Source organism: Cebus imitator, unplaced genomic scaffold (assembly GCF_001604975.1).
Source record: "Cebus imitator isolate Cc_AM_T3 unplaced genomic scaffold, Cebus_imitator-1.0 Scaffold335, whole genome shotgun sequence".
NCBI classification, from domain to species: domain Eukaryota; kingdom Metazoa; phylum Chordata; class Mammalia; order Primates; family Cebidae; genus Cebus; species Cebus imitator.
The window spans coordinates 22,658-36,774 of NW_016107650.1; the positions used below are offsets into that span (position 1 = coordinate 22,658).

General features: G+C 41.7%; 1 protein-coding gene across 1 annotated transcript in view; it reads right to left on the reverse strand.

The window, feature by feature from the left end:
* Window positions 1-3,010: 3,010 nt before the first annotated feature.
* Window positions 3,011-14,117, reverse strand: part of LOC108287078 — a 73,466-nt gene continuing 62,359 nt past the window's right edge. Inside the window, exons 9-10 of the mRNA XM_037730158.1 lie at window positions 3,601-3,662; window positions 3,011-3,492 (exon numbers count right to left, since the gene is read on the reverse strand). The gene's annotated coding sequence lies outside the window, so the exon portion shown is untranslated. The remainder of the gene's footprint in view (window positions 3,493-3,600; window positions 3,663-14,117) is intronic.

Below are 14,117 nucleotides of genomic sequence, written 5' to 3' on the forward strand. Positions count from 1 at the left end.
ATTTTTGCCAGTATAAATCTTCAGTGGATCAAATTACATGTTGTAATCACGGAATCTCCCTGGTACCTTTTAGTTGAAAAACTGTACAACAAATAACATACAGCTGTTTTACTTGGACCCTTATTATTTGGGTATTATATACTTGGTAGGAGAGATTGTTCCTCTATTATATTATTGGTTCTGTAGTGAGACTAAAAAAAATTGTAGAAAAAATACCTGGGTGTGGTGATATACACCTATAGTCCCAACTACTTGGGAGTTTGAGGTTGCTTGAGTCCAGGAGTCTGAGAACCACCTGGGAAGCATAACAAAACTGCATCTGATTTATTTATTTTTAAAAATCATATTGAGTTCAGGGGTACATATGCAGAACGTGCAGGTTTGTTACATAGGTTTACATGTGCTACGGTGATTTGCTGCATCCATTCCCCTGTCATCTACATTAGGTATTTCTCCCAATGTTATCCCTCTACCCCTGCTATCCCTCACTTATTCCCGACAGGCCCTGGTGTGTGATGTTCCCCTCCCTGTGTTTTTATTGTTTAACACCCACTTAGGAGTGAGAACATGCAGTGTTTGGTTTTCTTTTCTTGTGTCAGTTTTCTAAGAATGACAGTTTCCAGTTTCATCCATGTCCCTGCAATGAACATCAACCCATCCTTTTTTATGGCTGCATAGTATTCCCTGGTGTATATGTGCCACATTTTCTGTATTCAGTCTATCATTGATGGGCATTTGGATTGGTTCCAGGTCTTTGCTATTATAAACAGTGCTGCCATAAACATTTGTGTGTATGTGTCTTTATAATAGAGTGATCAATAATCCTTTGGGTATATATTCAGTAGTGGAATAGCTAAGTTAAATGGTATTTCTAGTTCTATATCCTTTAGGAATTGCCACACCGTCTTCCACAGTGGCTAAACTAACTTAAACTCCTGCCAACAGTGTAAATGTGTTCCTATTTCTCCACATTCTTTCTATCATGTTGTCTCCTGATTTTTTAATGATCGCTATTCTTACTGGCATGAGATGGTATCTCAATGTGATTTTCATTTGAATTTCTCTAATGACCAGTGATGATCAGCTTTTTTTCATGTTTGTTGGCTGCACAAATGTCTTCTTTTAAGAAGGGTCTGTTCATATCCTTTGCCTGCTTTTTGATTGGGTTGTTATTTCTTGTAAATTTGTTTAATTTCTTTCTAGATCCTGGATATTAGCCCTTCGTCAGATGGGTAGATTTAAGGTTAATAGTGTTATGTGTGAATTTGAGGCTACCATTTTGATGCTATTTCGTTGCTTTGCCCAGTAGTTGATGAAGTTTCTTCAGTGTCTATGGCCTTCGCAATTTGGTATGTTTCTCCAGTGGCTGGTAGTGGTTGTTTCTTAACATGTTTAGCTGTTCCTTCAACAGCTTTTGTAAGGCAGGCCTGGTGATGATGAAATCTCTCAGCAGTTGCTGATCTATAAAGGATTCTATTTTTTCTTCGCTTATGAAGCTTAGTTTGGCTGAACATGAAACTCTGGGTTGCAAATTCTTTTCTTTAAGGATGTTAAATATTGGCCCCCACTCTCTTCTGGCTTGTAGGGTTTCTGCTGAGAGATCTGCTGTGAGTCTGATGTGCTTCCCCTTGTGGGTAACCTGACGTTTCTCTCTAGCTGCCTTTAGCATTTTTTCCTTCATTGCAACCCTGGTGAATCTTTACGATTATGTGCGTTGGGGTTGCTCTTCTGGAAGTTTATTTTTGCTGTGTTCTCTGTATTTCCTGAATTTGAATGTTGGCCTGCCTTGCTAGTTTAAATAACTCCTAGGTAATATTCTGAAGAGTGTTTTCCAACTACGTTTTTACTCTCCCTCTCACTTTGTTACACTGATTAAACACAGATTTGGGCTTTTCACATAATCCTATATTTCTTAGAGGCTTTGTTCATTTCTTTTCAGTCTTTTTTTCTCTAAGCTCACATTCTTGCTTTATTTTGTTGAGTTGATCTTTAATCTCTGATATCCTTTCTTCCACCTGATCGAGTGGTTATTTAAACTTACGTCTGTTTCACCAAGTACCTGTGCCGTTTGGCCTGAGCCAGCAGCACAATTTTAGGCACCAAAGGGCTAACCCCAGAAGAGGTGGGAGAGAGGACCCAGGAAGCAAGATACAAAAGGAATAAATATGCAGCTGGCAGCATGGTCAGGGAGACTGTGGGAACAGGCTAAAGTAACATGAATAAAAGCAAAACTCAAAAATGCAGGGTCTCACAGAAAGGAGACATAGACACGCTTGGAAGGGAAGCGGGGGCTGCAGATCATTCCTGGATGTGGGGAAGCAATCTGCGCCAGGGATTCTCAGTCTCGGTTGCAAGTGAATCACAGGGGGCTTTAATAACTGAGCAGATGGCAGTTGGGCACGGTCGCTCATATCTGTAATCCCAGCACTTTTGAGGTCAAGGCGGGCAGATCAGTTGAGGCCAGGAGTTCGAGACCAGCGTGGCCAACAGGGTGAAACCCCGTCTCTGCCAAAAATACAAATATCTGTTGGGCATGGTGGAGTAAGACTATAGTCCTAGCTATTCGGGAGGCTGAGGCAGGAGCAACACCTGAACCTGGTAGATCAACAGTGAGCCACGATTGTGCCACTGCACTCCAGCCTCAGTGACAGAGCGAAAGCCTGTCTCCAAAAAAACAAAAAGATGATGCATATTAGGGTGAAAGAAAGATTCTTCAAATAATCCCCAATAAGATGTTGACAATGGGCAGAAAAAGATGTACAAAAAGAAAACCATAATGTGGCTGGGCACGGTGACTCATACCTGTAATTCCAGCACTTTGAGAGGCCAATGTGGGTGGATCACCCGAGGTCAGGAGTTCAAGACCAGCCTGGCCAACATGGCAAAACCCTGTCTCTACTATAAATACAAAAATTATCCAGCAATGATGGTGCATGCCTGTAATCCTAGCTACCTGGGAGACTTAAGCAGGAGAACCACTTGAACCCAGGAGGAAGAGGTTGTAGTGAGCTGAGATCGCGCCACTCGACTCCAGCCTGGGAGACAGACAGAGTGAGACTCCATCTCAAAAAGAAAAGAAAACCAGAAGGAGACATACTAAAACAGTGACAATGGTTGCTTCTGCGTGTTTCCTTACTACTGACCTGCACATGTGATTTTTAAACCCATATTTCCTAGGTGAGACAGTATTATTTTTCTAAGGAGTGGGGGATGGGAGGGGAACAATGTCAACAATAACTATACCTAATATTAAAAAAACCCAAATCTGTCAGGTTGAACATGATGTCTAGGCAACAAATAAAATATATAAATATAACCCAAATCTGAAGCTAAAGCAAGAGCAGTCCAGTGTATAGCTTTCCCAGACCAAGCCTTCTGCAGAGATTTAAGCTGCTCGTGGCTCATGTGTTTATCACATTCAAGGTGATGGACTTGGGGGATACAGTTGGTGTCTGAGACCACATGGCCAGCACAGGCAGATTCAAGACAACTCTGCAGAAGAGCCAAGGAGAGGGAAGTCAAGCAGGGAGCTGAGCATGTTCATTCATTGATTCATTAATTCCCCACCACCTCCCCGAGGTCTCAGCGACCCAGCCTTACCCTGTGATCCACCAGAAGGTGATCCTGGACAGGAAGGAGGCGCTGGACTCTGAGCAAGGATTCTAGAGGAAACAAAGAACAGGTTAGGGAGGAAGAGGAAAAGGAACAATGCAACTTTTCATCCAGGCCACAGCTTGGCAAGGAGTAGTCAGCTGCCCATTCATCCTTCAAGAGGACCAGTATCCGCTCCACACCATTCTACGCCCCAAAAGGATTCTCTCCCAAGCCCCAGGAGAAAGAAACTCATAGCAGCTCCTCTCGTTTCACTCAACAGAGTGTCTACCAGGCACAACCACAACAAGCTATCGACCTGCCTTATCTTCTATCCCTGCAGCAACCCTAGGAGCTGGTGTTAACATCATCCCCACTTCACTCATTCATTCAACAAATATTTTCTTAGCACCTACTATGTGCTAGGCACTCTACAAGGTACTACAGAGTTACCTTAGATCCCCATGACAACCCCGTTTTCCTCATTCAGGCATTGAATATTTATTGACCACTTACTATGAGCTAGACATGCTACCCAGAACTTATATACTTGAATTCCATGAGGATATAAAATAATGCAAGGTACTACAGAGTTACCTTAGATCCCCATGACAACCTCATAAGCTGGTATTACTATTGTCCCCATTTTCTTCATTCAGGCATTGAATATTTATTGACCACTTACTATGAGCTAGACATGCTACCCGGAACTTACATACTTGCATTATTTTATATCCTCATGGAATTCTATAAACATGGTATTACTATTATCTCCACTTGATTCATTCATCCAACAAATGTTTCCTGAGCACCATCCATATGCCAAGCACCCTGCGTATAAATCTAAACAAACAGAAATGACCCCTGCCTGTATGGAGCTTGTGGGTCACTGCAGTAATCATCAGTAATACCTGCCAAGATTCTCTAGTATTAATAATTAGCTCTAAGTGCTTTACACAAATTACCCTATTTAATCTTCATCCCCACTTCACAAGGTAGGTAAAAGTATTATATCATCCCTGATTTGCAGTTAAAAGAAACTGGGGACCAGAGATGAAATGATTTGTTCAAGGTCCCACAGCTAAAAGTGGTGGAGACAGGACGTAAGCCCCAAAGAATCAGGCTCTAGAGAGACATGCATCAAATGATCACAGGAACAAATGCAAAACTGCAACTTCTGGGCCTTGCTATGTGTCCTAAAGGTAGAGAAATATTACCAATGAGACAAGGTCAGCACATGGGGGCTGATCTGGTGTACCAAAGTCAGGGAAGTTTCCCCAAAGGAAGACAGTCAAGCTGGTGCCTGCAAGATGAGTAGAGGAGAAGTAAGTAACGAGGAAAGGCAAGGCACTCCCAGCAGGCAACAGCGTGTGCAAAGGCCTGGTGGCAGAAGGAAGCATGGCAGACTGCAGGAACCAAGAGGGGGCCTGAGCAGTCTACAGTGAAGGCTATGCATAGCCTACCCTGCAGGCCACATATTTTGGTATTGATTCTAAGGGCAAGGGAAAGTACTGAGAGCCTCTAAGCAAGCCATCAGCTTACTTCCCAGAGGCACGAAGATGAGCCACAACTCAACATACAGGCAAGGAAAGGGACCGACACAGAGTCCTGGGATGACAGACCAAGCCTGGCTTTCAACACAGATGCATTCCGCTCAAAATTCTGAAACAAGCTTTAAGCAGGAGGGGGAAGAAAGGTCACCATGTAGCAATAAGACCTTTAGCCAAGGACTCCACTCAAAGTTCCAGCCTTGTGCAGAGATAAGGTGTTTACAGAGTCCGATAAGGCAGCATAGTCTCCTCAAGTGCTTTTCCATCCAAGGCTAGGTGTGCATTTTAAAAAAACACTGTATCCTGGTAGGGTGTGGTGGTTCACGCCTGTAATACCAGCACTTTGGGAGGCCTAGGCGGGCAGATCACTTGAGGTCAGGAATTGGAGACGAGCCTGGACAATATGGCAAAACCCCACTTCTACTAAAAACACAAAAATTAGCTGAGAGCGGTGCCTCACAATTGTAGTCCCAGCTACTCAGGACGCTGAGGCAGGAGAATCACTTGAACCCAGGAGGCGGGGGTTGCCGTGAGCTGAGATCCCAGCACTGCACTCCAGCCTAGGGACCCTGTCTGTATTTGGGTCCTATCCCCACCAGGGATGCTGATTAAGCTGGTCTGGGGTACAACTGGGGCACTGAAACTTTTTGTTTTAAATGTCCACATTCTTCTTGGAAAAGTGGCTGGGCAGGAAATATGCAAGATAAGCCAAGACCATCTTGTCACGCTAGATAACATGGAAACTAAGCATAAACTGCATTGTTGCAAGGCCCAAGAGCCAAGCAAAAGTGGCTCCGCAGGCTAAAAAAGGGACGATTTGAGCTTTGACAAGGAAAGTAAGTGCAACAAGCTGAAACATATCATGTATGTTTGGTTTGTTTGTTTTTGAGACAAAGTCCTGGTCTGACTCCCAGGCTGGAGCGCAGTGGCATGATGTCAGCTCATTGCAATCTCCACCTCCTGGGTTCAAGTGATCCTCCCGCCTTGGCCTCAAAAATATCTAGGATTATAAGCATGAGCCAAGACACTGGGCTAAATTTTTAGTAGAGACAGTGTTTCACCCTGTTGGTAACCAGGCTGGTCTTGAACTTCTGACCTCTAGTGATCCACCTGCCTCAGCCACCCAAAGTGCCTGGATTACAGAAATAAGCCACCATGCGCCTGGCCAAAAACTTCCATTTTTACTTAAGGTTTTAATGATCAATTTCACATTATAATGTGAAAAGTATTGAGTCTCTAGCAGTCTTGTCTCAAAAACTGGGACAGATTATAAAGCACTACTTTGCTTAGTCCCATTTTCCTTTAAATCACCTTTTTTGGGTAAATACACTAGCTTCATTTTTCCACCCTTCTATAGGGGAAGTAACTACTACTAGGAAAAAACCCATAATTAGCAGCAGTACAAATTCAAAGTTTCGAACCTGAGCGTAAGCGTTGCTTTGTAATTTTTTTTTTAACCCATCCCAGGTTACAGGCACCTATTACCACAAAATGAAATCTCAAATGTCCTCCATTCTGCATAAACCCATGCTGGCCCCTCAGTGGAAAACATCAACCATGAATTGAGTCTCTTCACTTTACCTTCAAACCACCAATGTCTGTCGCACCGACTGCTTATTACCATGTATGTCTAGCATTAGACTGGACTCCTAGGAAAGAGGAACTCACATTCATTATCTCGGTCCCAAGGGCAAAACTCCAAAGCATAATTAAGGAAAGAAATAACTCCAGTTCTTTAAAGTTCTGAATTGGTGGTCCTCTCAAAAATGGCAGTGTGTATTCAAGCTCTGCTTGTTTTCCTGATCGAGTTCTCCACCTTTGGAGGGGGGGAGGGCGGTCTTACAATATAGGCCAGGAAGTAAAAAATGTCTAGAGATTACTTCCACATGGTAATCTTTGCAAATAAAACTCTTAAACCTAACTTTATACTAATAAAAATTTCATGATTTTTTTTTTTTTTTTGAGATGGGATCTTGCTCTTGTCACCCAGACTGGAGTACAGTTACAGCTCATGCAACCTCATCCTCCTGAGCTCAGGCAGTCTTCTCACCTCAGCCTCCCAAGTGTTGGGGCCAGAGGCACAAACCACCATGTGTGTGGCTAACTTTTTGTAGAGACGTGGTTTCACCATGTTGCCCAGGCTGGTCTCAAACTTCTGGGCTCACAGGATTCACCTGCCCCAGCCTCCCAAAGTGCTGGGATGACAGGTGTGGGCCATTGCGTCCAGCACCAATACCACATTTTAATTGTGTGTTGAGGTGGCTGGATTGAAGAAAGAAATGGGTACTCCATTTTCTTTTATTTCCCAGTCCTAAGGGGTTTTAAACTCACTAATACTAAAGTTTAAATGCCCTAGAGTTGAAAAAGAGATTTAAAAACTTGACGGTCTCACCGTATCTGGCATAAGTTGATCAAAAATGATAAAATCCAAGGTGCTTAATATTTTAAAAGAATTTAGGTGAATGTTGCATCTGTAAAAATGAAATCGGAACAATCTGAGAAAAGATTTCAGAGATTAAAAAATTTTCAGCGGTGGCTCAAGCCTGTAATCCCAGCACTTTGGGAGGCCGAGGCGGGTGGATCACGAGGTCAAGAGATCGAGACCATCCTGGTCAACACGGTGAAACCCCGTCTCTACTAAAAATACAAAAAATTAGCTGGGCATGGTGGCGCGTGCCTGTTATCCCAGCTGCTCAGGAGGCTGAGGCAGGAGAATTGCCTGAACCCGGGAGGCGGAGGTTGCGGTGAGCCGAGATCACGCCATTGCACTCCAGCCTGGGTAACAAGAGTGAAACTGTGTCTAGAAAAAAAAAAAAAATTTCAGAGGTGAAAAGCATGATTTGCCAAATTTAAAACAGTAATATAAGCAATAAGTAGTAGACGAAATATAACCAAACAAAAATTAGTAACATATAAAAAAATCAATAAATGAATTATCCAACTCAAATCAAAAGGACAAAATAGATTAACAAGATGAAAGAAAAAATGTGCAGATAAACCTTACCAATACTGTGTACAGAAAGAAAACAGTATTTTTTTTGACAAATTTATTTAGCATTGAGCATCTAGTATACTACCACCACGATAAAATAGAGGAGAGAGACATGGAATGTGTTTTCAAGACGTTCACATTCTAGAACAAATGAAACTGAAGCAATAAACAAAGAAATTACTGAAGAAAGCTATGCTTATGAAGAAAGGGGGCAGGAAAAGAAGGAAAAGAAAAAAATAAACATATATTTAACGTTATAGCTAAATTTAAGGCAAAAAGATTCTGATAGAATTTCAAAGATTTCAGAGATAAAGTACCCTTCAAGCACAGTGAGGATTGGGTGTCTAGGGTAATCAAGTTTTTAAAAACATCTGGGTGGCAATGTTTTTAAACGAATACCACACATGGACGAGGATAAGGTTAAACTGGCACTCCCATATATTGGAAGTGGGAACATAAATTGTTTTAATTTTCTAGATGTAAATTTGACGATTCTGCTTCATGTACAGCTTAAGAAGCTTGCTAAGGTTTCTGCCAGGCATGGTAGCTCACGCCTGCAAACCCAGAACTTTGGGAGGCTGAGGAAGGTGGATCACTTGAGGTCAGGTGGATCGCCTGACGTCAGAAGTTCAAGACCAGCCTGGCTAACATGGTGAAACTTCATCTCTACTAAAAATACAAAAATTAGCTGGGTGTGGTGGTGCATACCTGAAATCTTAGCTATTTGGGAGGCTGAGGCAGAATTGTTGAACTCAGGAGGCAGAGGTTGCAGTGAGCAGGGATTGTGCCACCACACTCCAGCCTGGGCAACAAAGCAATAAACTGTCAAATAAGTAAATCAACAAACAAACAAACAAAATATAGCCTTAGTAAGGTTTCTTATGTCTTTCCCATACGTTTTACTCCCACGTTATACAACTTATAAAGCATTATTTTTGCTTTAAAAAACTTTTTAAAGCTACTATTTCTTTGATTCACAATGTTCTGCAACCATCACCACTAACTGCAGAACATTTCCATCACACACAAAAAAGAAGTCCTGTACCTGTCAGCAATCACCTTCAATGCAACAATCTTTTAAAGACATTAAAAAGGCAAAAAATTGTCTTATTTTTACTCCCATAGTTACCATTTCTAGCACTTCTCAATCCTTTGTGAAGCTCTAAATTTCCATTTTAAATCATTAACCTTCTGTCTGAACAACTTCAGTGTTTCTTTTGGAGGTCTGCAAGCAACAAGTTCAGTTAGGCTTTTCTTTTTTCCAGACAGAGTCTTGCTTTGTCACCCAGGCTAAAGTGCAGTGCGGCTCAATTACAGCTCAGTGCAGCCTCTGCTTCCCAGGCTAAAGCAATCCTCTCACCTCAGTCTCCCAAGGAGCTGGGACCACAGGCGTGCGCTACTATGCCTCGCAGATTTTTGAATTCTTTTTAGAGATGGGGTTTCTCCATGTCACTCAGGGTGGTCTCGAATCCTGGATTCAAGCAATCCTCCAGCCTCAGCCTCCCAAACTGCTGAGATTGCAGCTGTTGGCCACTGCACTCAGTCCAAGTAGGCTTTTTTGAAAAGTACTTTTAAAGATGTCACTTCAGGCCAGGTACAGTGGCACACACCTGGAATCCCAGCACTTTGGGAGCACAAGGCAGGCAGATCATGAGGTCAGGAGTTTGAGACCAGTCTGGCCAACACAGTGAAATCCTGTCTCTACTAAAAATACAAAGATATTAGCCAGGTGTGGTAGCATGCAATTGTAGTCTCACCTACTGGGGAGGCTGAGGCTGGAGAATCGCTTGAACCTAGGAGGTGGAGGTTGCAGTAACACGAGATCAAACCACTGCACTCCAGCCGGGGCAAGAATGACTCTGTCTTGGACAAAAAAAAAAAAAAAAAGTCTCTCCACTGTATTTTGATTTGCTAAATTTCTGATGAGAAGTCTGCTGTCATTCTTATCTCTATTTCTCTGTATATGATGTATATTTTTTCTCTGCCTACTTTTAAGTTTTTCTCTTTATTATTGGTTGCCAACAATGTGATGATGATGTACCTTGGTGTGGTTACCTTTATAGTTATTCTCCTTGGGATCATTAAATATGTGGGCTTATAGTTTTCATCAAATTTAGAAATTTTCTAGTCACTATTTTTTACAATCTTTTTTCTGTTCTTCCCTTTCCCTCTTTTCTCGGGTTCCAATTACATACATGTCAGACTGTTTCTATCTCTAACAATTGTGCTTGTTATAGTCATTGAAGCTCTATCAATTTTTCCATTTTTCTTTCTGTTCTCATTTTGGACAGTTTCCATTACTGTCTAGCAGTTCACTAACATGCCGTGCCTCAACTACTGTTAATGCCATCATTGTACTTTAAAATTTATTTCCAACACTAGGTGTTCTGTTTGGGTGTTTTAAAAATATACCTTCTAGTTCTCTTCCGATTATATTAAACATTTCCTCTACTTTTTCGAACCAAGTACATACTTGTAATTGCTGTTTTCATGTCTTTAATTCTATCATCTCATTTCTGGATCTAGTTGATTTTTCTCCTGATTATGTCATATTTTCCGGGGTTTTTGTATGCCTGGTCATTTTATTGAATGCCTAACATTGTGAGTTTTGTGTTTTAGATTTTGTGTATTTCTTTAAATAGCACTGGACTTTGTTCTCACACACAGGTAAGACACTCTAAGTCGGCTCGATCTTCCGAGACTTGCTTTTTCATTGTTAGAGTAGGTCCAGAGTACCTTTTAACTTAGGGCTAATTTAGCCTCATTACAAAAGGCCATGCCCTTTTGATGCCCTTGTATATACTCTGGCTAATGGCAACACGGACTACTCCCGACTCTGTGTGAGTTCCAGGAATCATTTGGCCTGCTCCTTTCCAGTGGGGTTCCTTCTCTGGCCTCAGGTGCTCTCCTCTCATGCATGTGTAGGTCAGAACTCAACCTGACTTCAGGAGACTCCTCAACCTGCCTCTGGAGTTCCGTGTACAACTCCCACATCCCTGGTACTCTGCCCCACAAATTATGACAATCTTCCCTCCCCACCAATCCCCATCTTGTCCTCCCAATTCAGTAAGACACCACGCTTTAATTTGGGTTCCCCATCCCAGCTCTGCACCTTGAAAACTACCTCCAGATAATAAATTGGAGCAACCATAGAACTCGGCAGGTTTGTTTCCCACCTTTCAGTGACCACAGTCTTGTGCTGCTTGTTACCCAATGCCTACAAATTGCTATTTCATATATTGTCCAGTTTTCTAGTTGCTTAAAATAGCAAGGTAAATCCACTCCTTGTTATTCCATCACTGCTGGACAGAATATATATTAAAGTATATATTCGAATAACAGTTTCTCAATTTCGTATCTTGTTACTGTTTTGAGACAAGGTCTTACTCTCACCCAAGCTGGAGTGCACTGGCTCATAACTCACTGCAACCTCAAACTCGTGGGCTCCAGGCATCCTCCGACCTAGGCCTCCCAAAGCGCTGGGATTACAAGCATGTGCGTGCCATTACAACCTTAATTTAGTATCTCAAGGCTTAGTCTTCATCGAGCTCTACTTCTTTAAAACACCAAACAGTATTTTTTTCCCTTTTTTCTTGGAATTTGCTCTGCTCTTCTTAGTTTGACACTGAACTCTTAATTCTCCTACCTCTTTGATTATGATTTCTGATTCTTGAATCCTGAAAGTTTTAGGAAAGTTGAGGCAAGTTTCCAAAATCCTATTCTTGCCACATTTTCTTCTACATCTGTGTAGGACTTTACCCTAAGAAATTGCAACAAGTCCCACAAATTCATTCATGACCTCTTTTGGGGCTATTCACAGAAGTAACTATGTGACTTGCCTTGGACTTCATTCACAGAGGGGGAGAAAAGGTGATATTTCTACATTTTAAAGTGTGTGCAATTTTTTTTTTCCCCCAGCAGAGTCTTCCTCTGTCACCCAGGCAGCTCAGTGGCGCAATCTTGGCTCACTGCATTTTCTGCCTCTGGGGTGCAAGCAATTCTTGTGCCTTAGCCTCCTGAGTAGCTGGGAGTATAGAAAAATGCCACCATGCCCAACTCTAACTTTTGTATTCTTAGTAGAGATGGTGTTTCACCATTGGCCAGGCTGGTCTGGAAATCCTGGCCTTAAGTGATCTGCTGGCCTCCGCTTCCTGAAGTGCTGGGATTACAGGCAGGAGCCACCACGCTGGCTATAAAAATACTCTTATACACATACAACCAGAGGAAAAAACAGAAGTTCATTCACTTAAAGTGTTAAGAATGAAGACCTGCTTTATGGGTAACATCTTATTTTTCTGTATTTTCAATATACACATGTGCGCACACACACACACCCCTATTTTTTAAGTCCCCATTTCTATCTCGTAACTCCAGCTGTTTCTGCAGGTCAGAATCTCACACCACTATGTTCAAAAGCAAGTCACCTATCTTCCTCCTAGAGCCTGTCTCCCTCTGTGCCAGTTAATGATACCCAATCCTCCCGTAAGCTTTAGAGTCATGTCATCTTGTTGAAAACAGTGAATTGCAATCCATTAGAAACAATATTGTTGCACAGGGCTTCAGAATAATGATCTCAAAGAAGCACCAAAAAGCTAGCAGAATGAAAAATTCCCTTTTTTCCAGGTCAGAGATGTGAGGAAAATCTGCAAGGAGGAAGCCATGCCCTTGGCATAGAAGCAGCTTATTCCTGGGGTAAAGAGGTACATTTGGAAGAGCAGGCCAAAGTCGGACAGTAAGCCAACAAGGGAACTGTTGAGCAGAGTCAAGAGGCTGGGGACTTGAGCCTGCATTTTGGGGGTACCCACAGATGACAAAAGGAGAAACACATCATAAACCCAGCGTCAAATGGCGCTTTGGCATAAAATTATTTTGCTGCCCAAACTGGCATTTAATATTGGTTGAAATGAAAAAGACATACCAGCCATCAACTTTTTACCATGTAATTAACCAGCTCTGAGTAAGCTCATGTCTTTTTACTTTAACCCTTTTTTGAAAATGGGTAATAAACGAACAATGTACAGAATTCAAAAGTCACAAAATAGTATGGACCTTGAGAACATTATGTTAAGTGAAACAAACCCGTCACAAAAAGACAAATACTATATGATTCCACTTGTATGAGCTGTCTAGAGTAGTCCAATGTATAGAATTAGAAAGCAGAATAAGGACTGCCAAGGGTAGGCAGAAGTACTAACTACTTGTGTAATGGGTATGAAAAAGTGCTGGAGACTGGTTGTACAGTATGAATATATTTAACACTACTCAACTGTACCTTAAAAGTGTTTAAGGTAGTAAGTTTTGGTATATGCGTTTTATCACAATTCAAAATAAAAAAAAAAAGTAAGTCACAAATTAGTAAGAAAACATCACCCAATTGTGCCTTCCGGTCACTCAGTTCCACTCCTCAGAGACAGACAGTGTTCAGATATATTCTCATCTTTCCAAAAATATTCTAACTATATATGCTTGCAAATATATGCCTTTTGAGATAAAACACACCTATAAACAAATAGTAGCATACTACACGTACTGTTCATGCACTTTGGTCTTTTCATTTTTTATACCTTAGAGACTTTCCTAAATTACTTCATATAGAACTGCCTTACCCCTTTTAAGAGGTGCTATTAATTCACTATATGACTGTATCAATTATTTTGCCAGTTCCCTACTTATTGGTAATTAGGTTTTGTAAGAACTTTTGTGCTTACACATCAATGAATACCTTCATGCTATTTTTACCCCACATATGCAAGAGTGTGTGTAAATATATGTTATATGCCTATGATAAAATTGCTAAAACAAGTTATGTGCATTCTTCATGTGTGATTGCATGTATTCACAGTATTTTTATTTACATAAAAGTGTACTGAAGTAGGCCGGGCGCGGTGGCTCAAGCCTGTAATCCCAGCACTTTGGGAGGCCGAGGCGGGTGGATCACGAGGTCAAGAGATCGAGACCATCCTGGTCAACATGGTGAAACCCCG